The sequence below is a fragment of the Drosophila eugracilis genome, unplaced genomic scaffold (genome assembly GCF_018153835.1).
Source record: "Drosophila eugracilis isolate 14026-0451.02 unplaced genomic scaffold, ASM1815383v1 contig_2088, whole genome shotgun sequence".
NCBI lineage: Eukaryota > Metazoa > Arthropoda > Insecta > Diptera > Drosophilidae > Drosophila > Drosophila eugracilis.
In genome coordinates, this window is record NW_024572964.1 from 5190409 (window position 1) to 5202423 (window position 12015).

Sequence of the window (12015 nt, forward strand, 5' to 3'; positions counted from 1 at the left end):
CAATTTATGAAAAATAATTTAAATATCAAAAGGCTTTCGTTTTAATTACGCGCAAGACAAAAGCCAAAAGGCGAAGTCAGAGCCAAAAAGGAAACGTCAGTGCTCAGTAGTTTGGGCTCGACCCCAGTTTCACTTCCAATATTTCCTACTTTTGTACACAGAAAATATTAAAATATTAAAATTTAAACAAATCTTTGATTATTTGAATTTATGATTGTTTAAAAATATATTAATTTTATTTTTTTAAAATATTTCTCTAATTAGTTAAGCTAATTTTGTATGTGTTAATTTCTTTCTGTGCATTTTTCAGTTGCCTTCGTTTGTGCTTTAATTCCGGGCGACGACGCCATTTCCATGCCCGCTGCGTTTAAATAATTAATTAAGATTGATGCAGACTCATTTGTCTTGCTGCGCCAAGGACGAACCAGCCAGGATGCCGAGTCCTGCGACCCGCTCACTTTGCATTTTGCTTTTCAATTTATTTTGTTGCTGTTGATGTTGCCGTTGCTGTTGCTGCGTGGCGTTGCGTTGCCGTGTTTCATATCGAAAGATTTTGCATTAGTTTGCATTAAAATTTCACTTTGTTGCCTTGCCGCCTTTAAAAACTGCCAGTCGCGATGCCAAAAACGCGCGCTAGGAAAATGGGAGCTCAGCATTTTCGCCTACACAGCAAGCGTTGCTGTGGCTTTTACATAAATTTTCCCTTGGTTCCAGACAAAGTTGCATTTGCTGTAATTACATTGTAATGCTCGATCCGGCCCATTGCTTTTCCCATACATATAATGGGCGTTAGCGAAGGGTTGGGGCGTGGCATTTCGCTTAGTAAGCACGCATGCATTTCGCTTGCCAAATAGGCGGATTACAACGCAGAAATGAGTTTATAAACAAGCCCCAGTCAGAGCGTACAGATAAAAAATAATTGCAATTGCCGGGGGGGAAGGAAAGCCTCTATGATTTGGGAATTTGCTCGAACTATAAATCTGTTCAGCATTTTAAGGATTTTACAGGCAATGCTTCTTAAAGAGAGATTTTGAGAATGTAATCAAAATTTTATGTTGCCAAAGCCCATGAAAAATGGAATTTAAATATGAAAGTTAGTTAAGTGTCGCCTAACATACTTAAAAAACATTGTTTTAAACACCAAAAATAATGTTAAATTTTCATACCTTACATCTATTATAAACATGATATGTACCAACCAATTATAAATGTAAAAATATTTTGATAGAAAAAAGTATAAACTATACATAAAAATATTATCAAAAATCCTTTATTTATTTTTCCCTTCGCCTAACCATAAGATCTGTCCACAATATTTGTTTTCATTTTCATTTTTATTCAGCCATTTATTTGGGCTTCTCTTTTGTTTGCCTGATGCAATTATATTATCCCTATTTGGAAATGTAAATTTCTGCTGGTCGCTGTACGGTGTAAAAACGTACGCTGTTGTAATTTTTTTATATTTTTTTTAATGCGGAATACGCGCCGCAGCTAACTTCTTGATTTTTACCATGAATTTATTTATTTAAATAATCCCATTTGTTTGGGCATTGTAGCGTCATGGCGGCAGCAGCAGCAGCAGCAGCGTATCAAAATTTAAATTTAAATAATAATTAGTGGCGCGAAAATCGCTTTCGATGAATCGAAGCTGGCGCAAATTGGCAAATAGTGCACAAATAATGGGAAATAAAAACATAAAATTAAAAAACAAAAGCCTCTCGGACGCTACTGTTGCTAATGAAAACGAAATTAATTAATTTAAAACAACAATTGTTCGATGTCATGGAGAATGGGGCGTTAAAAAGGGCAGCTGCCCTCCTCAAACACACACACAGTCACGGCGTATGCGTAATTTCAATAGCACCCACAATGGCAACATGAACCTGACTTCCATGCAGATATATACGTGTATATAGTAAGATATATACATATATATATCTTTAGTGTGTACATATTGCGAGCGATTGAAAACGCCCACACTTTGACTGGGCTGTCATGCATATGTAATTATTTCATAGCAAGCAAAACGATTCGCACGGCAAATGTTTGGGCCGTGCAAACAAGCTTTGAGAGAGACCCACTCGGGGGCGCCACTGCCACGCCCCCATTTCACTTGCTGCCATATTAAAAAATATAAAAGGGGCATTGCTAGGGTTGGGTATGGGGGTCTTTTGGGTGGTAAATCCGTAGGAAAAGTTGAGCAAACAGCGTTGAGCAGGCAAAAATTGTTGCATATTTTTTGGGGCACATTGCCATACCACCCAGAAATGGCTGAAGCGGCAGGTAAAAGACCAAAAGACCACGTACTTAGCCTGATTTACACGTCGCCATGGCGAAGAGCAGGCAGCGAATTTGCATCACAAATGTGTCTTTTTCAGGTTGCTTGACTTTGCATAACCCCTTTTTGTGCGGAGTCCCCAATTGGGCTACAGACTGCTCAAAGTAATAGAGCAGGGATGACTCCATTTCATATTTTTCTCGGGCATCATTTGCGTACGATTTGCATTACAAAGAGTTGTACACTTATTTCTCATAGCAACCTGCATAAAATATCTACTCGGGTACACTCATCTCAAGTTGACTAATTAGCAAACATTTCTAATCTTTGCTAACGGCTTAAGTTGGTTAAGTGCCTTTCCCTTTCCCTTGTCTTTTTGGCTCACACATATTATAATAGACATTTCGTAAAAACGTTATATTGAAACGAAAAATGTCTTAAACTCAGTTCATATAAATATTTTCATCAGTTAGAATATTTCTTTATTGTCAAGCTCATCTCAAGTTGACTAATTAACAAACATTTATCGTCTTTTCTCAATCTCTGTATGAAATGGAAATGAGAACAATGATTATAAAACCACTTTGTATGAGATATTTCGCATCGGATTGGTTTGTTGTTTACTAAATTTGTTTGCAATTTGTAAAATCAATTGAAACTACAAGCCAAGCCGATAGAACATTCATCAACACACCCGTATTCACATATTGACGCACACAAAAGGATATTCATAAAATGGGGAAAAATGGGGGAGAACAAAGGGGCTCGACTTGAAAGTGATTTATGGGAATGCATATTGATATTGCCAAATTGCAATCAAACTCGAATGAATATTCCAAATGACAAAAAGAACTTACCACAAAGTGTACTATGCCTGTGTCTTGTCAAAATCTGCAATGAAAATTATGCAAAGTCATTGTAGCAAACAAAATTTGACTGTTCTTTGAGGGAAAATTTCAAAATAAAGGCTTGTAATAAATACTTTTTAAGTTTAGAAATTCCTCTTAGGACTAGTAATATTTTCCCTAAACTTAAAGCTTGATTAAGCTCTAAAACCAATATCATGGATAGTCCTTTTGCAGCTCTAATTATTGCCTAAATTATGCTAAGTATATGTTTGTGTAGACTCTACATTTGCTTTGTCAGCATGTCTGAATGTCCTTCCTTTGTATTTGCATTTTCCGTATTTGTTTAGCTCTCAGACACCCACACACACACACACTCATATACTCACATAGATACCCCACTCATGTTCCATTTGTTTAGACGGTGTCCAATCGTCTATGAAAATGTACCAACATGTCGTCGCGTTGAAAGTTGGCCAAAATGGCCGGCAGGGTGGGTGGTAAATCGAAAAACCAGAATATTTGGCAGGGGTAACAGCAAAACACAAAAACAGCGACCACTACACTTGCAAGTGGATCAATAAGTGAGCTTATCGTCTGTTTTACACAAATACTTTTGTCCATCGGACATTGCAAATTTGACGGCGTTTAAGTGCCGCCTAACGAACATGCCTCCTCCTGCCCTCCTCTTTTTTATTTTGTTTGTATTGCACTGAGTGTGCAGAAATATATGCACGTAAATGTTTGTGTGTGTGTAGGTGTTTGACATTTAATTCCAATTGCTTTTACCTGCAAATTGACATTTCATGCTACATATAAAATGGCTGCCAATATATATTTCCAGCCAATGTTCCCGAAATCAATTTGGCCTTAAAAGTCCAATTATAAGTGGGCCAATGACAGCAGTTCTGAGTGAAATTTTCAGAGGTTTTCGTTTACGGAACACAACAGACAATTGCACACATGTCACTGCAATTTGTTTCAATCTTTTCCCCTCTCTCTCTCTATCTCTCGCTTTTTCTATCAATCTATCTTTATCCTTTTCTCTAGATAGATATAAAAAAATAGGGAAAACTACATGCTACATGCGCTGGCATGTATATTTTTCATTTGATGTATTACCTTTTTAATTGCCATAAAGCATTTTCATGTTGCTAAAAGCCTGTCCACTATCCTTCCAGCATTCTCTCTCTCTTTCGTATCACTTTGGCTATCTCTTTCTGTGTACCTGTATACTGATATATACACCTGTTCATAAGCTTATGCATTGTGAACATGCGAGCTAATAGCTGCAAAGCAAGTTGTAACTCGGATTGCTGATTTGCCGTAATTAAAATCATCTCTGGAGAGCCGTAAAATGTGATGGAATGTGTTCTTGGAGAGAAGAGGAGGAGGTAAACAATACCTATGGTAATATAATACCAAATCAACCTTCATTTAATGGGATTGTTATGAAATATACGATACTTGCATTATATCCATTCTGAGCTAGATATTAGAATTATTTTAGAAATATGCCTAAAAGCAGGCAGCAAAAACTTAGTAGTCTTAAATCAAACCATTACCATTATTGCCCACTTCTAGACACCTTTATAAGTATGTTCGAAACCTAAATGATTACTTCTTTTTGAATTAATAATTAATTTATAACGACGATAAATATGAAATATCGTTTTATTTTACCAATTTGTTTCCTATTTTCCATCTCTTTGCTTTCTTTCTATGACAACTTTCCTACCATCGACTTGATTAACTTCATTAACTTTAGTTGCCCGGGCTATAATCATATTAACTAATACTGATTGACTATTGCGACACGGACTATATTGACTCATCAGTGTCCGTCGTGTTTTTCTACACGCTTCGCTGGGCAGGAGAGCATGTAATTTGCCGTAACAATAAGTACGAATGTTTACAAGCAATAAAACTACCCGTACAACCCAGTGGCACTCATAATGATATATAGACCGCAAATGCTGCACACATTTACAGGCTGAGCGTGCCAGCTCACCACCACGCACCCAAAAGCTTTAATTGTTATTTTAATGATAAAAATGGAGACAAATTACATTTAGCCCCCCTCAAATAATGGGGGCGAAAGCGTATAATTGTGGGCGGGGCAAAAAGCGGCGGCAATAACAATGCCAACAGCAACAGCACAAACCATAAAAACTAATAACAAACAATAGCAACAGTTCATTACAGCTCGACTGTGCTCCACATTAGGCCCCACATTTGGCAGCCGAGTGGCTCCCATGATACACTCCACCCTTCCCGATCCACTCCACTTTAATCCTGCCACACATATCCGCACCCTTTGGGGAGTGCTGTTGTATACCTACAAATCGACTCATTCGGCAGATTTATCTGTTTGCATTAGCGGCAAAGGAAATCGATAAAGCACCGCTGGGGATTAATGAGCGCACAATAAGGGATAAGTGGGACACCGCCAAAGGATTCCAAGCTTAAAGTGAAAGTTTGGGATACAACAATGGGACATTAAAGTTTGGAAAGCTAAAAGTTGCCAGCACTGATATACTCCAAATTATATACTTTCTTTATTTTTCTTTAACCCTAACACATTTTTTTGTTAACATAATATTTTTAATATTTTTACTAACTGTGCCACCGTTTATCCTGACAACGTTGCAGACAAGCAATCGATGTCGGGCTTTTCATATAACAACATAAAGCAAAGAACTTATGAACGCCCTAGAGAGCACTAGGCGTGGCTTGCCTTGCATGTCAAATGTTCATTTGACAAAATCAAAATAGAATAATTTAACTTTTAATTGGCAAGGAGCTGAAAGTTCACGTTCTTGTTATATGTAAATATGGCAAAATGTCTGGCCCGAAATTGGCAGTCAAGTTGAGGCCAAGAGTTGGGTCTCTAAGAACATTCCCTACTTCTTGGCCTTTGATCCCACCACTTTAAAACTAACACATATAGGTCTATGTCCTACTTCAAGAGAAACGTTGGCCATAAATTCCTTGGCCCAAATGGGAACCAGCGAACATTCCCATCCCTGCCACTTACGAATTCATTTCACTGCCGCACTTTATCACCAAAAACTACGAATGTTTTTTTCGTTGGCGATGAGTGGGTCCTTTTGGGGGCCGGAGATCCTTAACCAAAAACAGCAAGAAAAAAAATTGAATAAAAATGCACTCGGCGTGCAGGAGCAAAAGGCACAAGATGTTGTATAGCTAGTAGCTAGTAGCTGTTAGCTACGTGTATTTCAAGTGCATATTTTGTTTGATAAATTGTTGGCCACGTTCGCCGAGTCGAAACAAAAAGGGTAACCCAAGGAATGGGCGCCTGGGGAGACACAAATATGGCAGCGGCCCGGCAAAGTGTACAAACGTGCGGACTCCCAGGGATGCCAAGCCATTCCCGATTCTCCAATGGAATATGGCTATGGACTGGCTGTACTATATGCAAAGTAAAAGTCTGGCCCCGAGGCGGTAAACAACCTGGCGACGAGGACGACGACGACGACGACGTCGACGAAATATGAAAGTGTTAAATGGCCAAGGGAGCGGAGTCATGTGGGACCGGCTTGTGACTAGCATTTTGCCCTTAGCCTGCCGACTGTTGCCACTGCCACTGCCAGGGGGGTCTTTGTAAGCTGGCAGTGAGAGAAAAGTGCGGTAAATTAAGGAATATTATGTACAGATCTTAGTTCTCTAAAAAAGTGGACTAAGAAGTCATATTTAAAATGGATTTTCCTTGTATCTTATTTTTAAGGCTTTGAATTTTTATATATCTTTAAATATTTTTTAAGACTTCATTTTTCCCTCTGCTACCACGTGTTTAGCAGTGAGCTCATATCTTTGACTGGTGTCTATGATATTTTGTTGACAGAATTAGGTCATTGCCTGCGAGCGCCCACAAGATTAACATGCAAAGCAGTCTTGGGGGCAGCCAAACGTGGAGAAGAATAAAAAAACACAAAAAAAAAACATACGTTTAATTCAGTACACATGGCAACTTAAAAGAGCTTTAGTGGCACTACATTTATATACTTTTTTTGTTGCATTAATTTCCAGTATGAATGTTAAAAATTTGTTGAGCCAAGCGAGCCACATAGAAAAATCTGGACTAACATGAATTTTAATTACAAACTTTGTGCCAGCGCCATCGTTGTCGTCAGAAATTCCCCACAAAAACCCCACGAAATTAGCCATAAACCGCATGGCCACAATTATATGGGCCAACCAAATATTTGGAGTGTCATCCGTTCACATCTGTGCGCAGTTGTAAAAATATTGTGGCAAAAGTGTGTTGTCAATTTGAGCTTGGGGTTTTTGCTAACAGCTAACCAGCAAGCCAGTTGCATATCAAAATATTTGTGGAATCCTGTGACAGCTGTCCATGGGCAGAGTCGGAAACTTTCTGAGGCTGCTACCACTGCTGAATCTGACACCATCTAATGTAGATGCGGAATTAGGTCAGGCACTGGGGGAGCACGAGCAGGATAAGGGATACAAGGGATCCAAGGGATCCAAAGGATCCAAGTTGGTTTCTGGCTGAGGTCTCTCCTTTTAATGAGACGCATTTCATAATCAGCGCGCGTGTGCATGGCCTCTGCAATTGACGCCGTCATCCGGCTCGCATTTCCGTGTTTGCCATAAATTCACAGCCCAAGCGTTGCCACTTGAAGGCAACTAGAGCTGTCGGTGGTCGTTGTCGTTGTTCTGGCTGCACAGAGAGAAAAAGTTGCAGAAATGAGTCGAGAAGTTTCTAACTGTGAGATACTGATCAACTCTAAGAAGTAATAAGATGTTAATAAAGTAGAGCATATATATCTTCCTGAGTTCAACATTTACAAAAATCATTTTAAGATATGAAAAGATTGAATTTTCTTCGAGTGTAGTATCGCGGTTGCCACAGGAGCTCATGTGAGCAGTGTTGGTGCGATGACAGCCAGGCGTAGCCAACTCATATTAGTAATGTGTTGGCGGTGTCCTGGCTGTCCTGGTTGCCCTGGTTATCCTGGATCCTCTGTGGCCTCTGCGTGGGCGTTGCATTTCAACTCACTATGCAACGAATGCCTTTAAAAAATCACCAAAAGCCTGGCCAAGCCAGACTGTTGACTTCATTTGTTACGATTGCTTTGACAATGTTGCTGCGTCATTTGATGCCCATTTGCTGCGCTCGCTTGAGCACGGCAACATCACACATACGCAACGTTATTCGATAGGTATTCGGTTCGGGATTTCCCTTCTAAAATGTGTGTATATAGATGCTTTGGCTCAAGTGGATTGCGGATTTTGCATATTCCATGCTGAGATTTGCTTTTTCAACTGGGATAACAAACAAAGGACTTGTGCAACCAAATGAGCATTGTAATTGAAGCTGCTTTGAAATGGCTTCAAGCAGCCATACCATTAGAATGTTTTGCATATTTCTAATATGTATTCAAAGCACAAACAGAACTTAAATGTTTTTCGAATATTTAACAAATATTTGTAATTCTTTTTAAAACTAAAACGTTCACAGACATGTCAAAGCCCATCATAATCCCGGTATTTACTATAGCCACACTAATTACAAAATGCCATTAATGTTTAATGACCATACCTTTGACTTTATTATGAAATTAACTATTTTTCATTCCGCTTTGCTGATGCAATCTCTGTAATTTTTACAGCAAACGCCCACAAATCGATGGCAATCAAGTAGCTTAAATACCAGTCGCACACACAAAGACAGTACAAAAAAAAAGAAGCATGGGTTTTTTGGCCCTGTAATTTGGCCAAATTGAATATTACGCATACGCCCCGTTAACCAATCAAACAGCACTTAAAACCCAACAAGATGGGCAAAGAGCCATGGCGGCAACAACAACAACAACGAAGGCGTTAATCTGGGCCTAATCAGACGAACGAACACACACACTCTCATATGGAGACACAAATACAAATAAGAACACAGTGGCGTGGTTTTCCAAAGGGTATGGGGAGTCCTTTTGGAAGTGGCACAAAGCGAAACACTTTCAATGCGCCGCTCACCGTTTACCGTTTACCGTTGGCATTCGAAGGCGCTACGCCGGCCAACATACCTGCGGCACATTATCCACTCTATTAACGCGATTAGTTACACAAATACAAAGGCACAAAGGACGAGCACACGCACGCATTCGCACACAGACACGCATGGCCGGAAGTAGGAAATGGCAAAAGGAAACAAAACATTGGGAGGGCAGACGGACAGGACAACGCCTGGCCCCCAGGCCTTCTGGATAACCGGTTGTCCGCCTCGAGGGCGAACTTACTTAGCAAATAAACATTGATTAATTTGTTGACAATCCGCACTCAGACAAACGCACACACACATACGTATACATTTATATACATATACATGGATGTGTTCGAATACCCATTGAGTAATGGGTGCGAGCCCGTCCCACGCATACCAAATCGTTTCGGACCTCAATAAACTTCAATAAATGTTAAAAGGTTATGTACGCATCCGCACACAAACGAAATGTTTGGGTGGTGGGGCGAAAGACAGCTTTGACTTAATGGACGCCGCATCGAGGCACATAAATCTTGGGACGAGGCAACTTTCGGTTCCTCTGCTGACAGGTGTCACCCGATGCGGGATTATGCTGATCAACAGTTTGCCTCCTTGACAATTATGGCTCGATTGGTCAACTGGTTTGCGGCGCCGTCTGATTTGTGGCAGGGATTAGTCCAGCAAGGACCACTCGGACATTTATCATCGACTCTTGTCCTGTGAGGTATGTGAAATTGCTAGCTCGTGACGCTAAGAAAATCTTGAAAGCATAAGGTACCCACTGTCCTTTGTATTCTTTGAGTATCTGTTTATCTAATTGGTTAAAGTAATAAGCTTTCTTTATGAAGAACTTTAAAGTCTTATAAATTCAATCTCTTTAATTTCAGAAATTAGATCTCCATTTTATGTTTCCTTCCTAACTTAAGCCTAACTAACTAACTAAATCAATAAAATGACTTTATAGCTGGTTAACTCTATAACTATTGATCTACTGGTTATATCTTGAGGGTAGCGAAGTTAATTTGTTAATGGCCACGCTTAGTGCACTTCATGTTCAAATTGAGGAGCCGAATGGTGCATATTTCCGATGCCTTTATGGACAATTGCTGGCACCGCAAACCCCATTCAAAAGCAATTTAATTGCTCATTACGGCTTTAAGCAGGAGCGGAAATTAATTGAATTGCCGTTTTTCAACCGCACAGTACACACACACACACACACAGACACATACATTACAGCCATTTCCTTTCGCACTTATACAGTCTCACACTCAGCAATACGAAGGCATTCAGCCAAGCCACAGCCGCAACCGATACGACACTTGAACAAATACACATACATTGAAAAGGGGGAGGAGTGTTTTTGTGGGCAGCAACAAGGGCAAAGGGAAGGGAGGAGGCGTGGTCGCTTAGCTTAAGTAGCAACAACAACAACAAGAACAAGACACATCGATTACTTTGCTTATTTCATTAGGCTAAAGTTTTGCTCAATGCAAATTAAAGGAAAAGAACAATTCGAAAACAAAGACAAAGCCGTAGACAAGGACAAAGGCAAAAGCAAAAGCAAAAAGCGCAACGAAGCGCAGACAAAACAGCAATAAAAACACAGAGAAAACCGTTATTCAAATGCACACTCGATACACTCGAACTATTCACTAACTGATCCGATTAGCGTTGATTGCTTGAATTTCATTTAAAGCAAAAATAACGCTGGGATTTAGGGTTTTAGGTTTTGTTTGATGTATCCGTGTTGGTTTTAACCCATTGAAGCTCAGACACCCAAAGGTTTCCCGAACACACCTTCTCACATCCCCAAGTAAATGTTTGTTAACTGCAATTCAAGTTGCCATTTACCATTTGCCACATCTAACCACATGGCACTCAATTATTGGCTTCGATTTACCATCAGCATGGATTTCGACCTGGCTGTGGGTAAAATTCCAGAAGGCACCAAGCTGCAGGCCCTAATTTATGTACACAAACTGCCACAAACGTTGAACGACAACTGCGATAAATTTAAATACTCATATCCTGTCAGGACGAGGTGCAGGCGATAAGAGCTCAACCTCCCACACTCCTACCTCTGAAGGTAACCCTCTTTCAGGACCTCCCTTTTCATCAGAACCTTTTTAGCCCGAAGGCTTATAGTGCACTAGGAATATAAAGAACCTATAAGGAGTTTAACAAAGATTTTTTAGATCTAATCTTTTTGTTAAGCTTTTAGTAGAACAATCTTTAAAATAGCAAACTTGCTTTTAAAATACTAATTTATTTTAGACTAAAAAATTAAAATATTTAAGCTTATTGGCACCAATTTTTTAAAGTGTTCGAGCAGCTGGTGACTGACTAAAGATGCAAACGCCTCCATCGCCATCGCCATCGTCTGGTCTGGTCTGGCTGGCTCAAAGTGGAAATTACTTTGGGAAAACCACTCGAAACGCTGCGCTGCGTTGCGTTTATTTAATGGCCTTGCACCACCACACCACCCCCGGCCACTCCTCCTCCGCCAAAAAACCGTCGACTGACTTTGGTCTGGTCAACTGGCTGGCTCTCGTTGCCAAAAATCTTTCTGGGCGTTGGGTAAATATTTGAGCGCCCAGGTTTATTTGGCCGCCTTTGATAACCAATTAAAAGCAGCATCACAGTCGGCTGCCCCAAACACACCCTTTGACACTTAACCCCTTGCCGAACAGTGGAGAAGGAGTGGGAGTAAGCGAGAAAGCCGATCAGAAGACAGAGAGGAGGGAAGAGACTGAGATTTATGATGCAAGCCGTGACACTAAACAGCTTCCGCCATTAAACACGAACACGACCGCCATATAGGACTATCTGTTTGGGGGTACAGTGATGGTGAGAATTATAGGAACTGC

The 12015-nt window shown here is 40.1% G+C and overlaps 1 protein-coding gene across 2 annotated transcripts in view; it reads right to left on the reverse strand.

Moving 5' to 3' along the window:
* The window catches only part of LOC108107756 (connectin), a 132344-nt gene that overhangs the window by 99553 nt on the left and 20776 nt on the right, over positions 1-12015 (reverse strand). For both annotated transcript variants that reach the window (XM_017215428.2, XM_017215429.2), the window contains one exon: positions 3136-3169. The gene's annotated coding sequence lies outside the window, so the exon portion shown is untranslated. The remainder of the gene's footprint in view (positions 1-3135; positions 3170-12015) is intronic.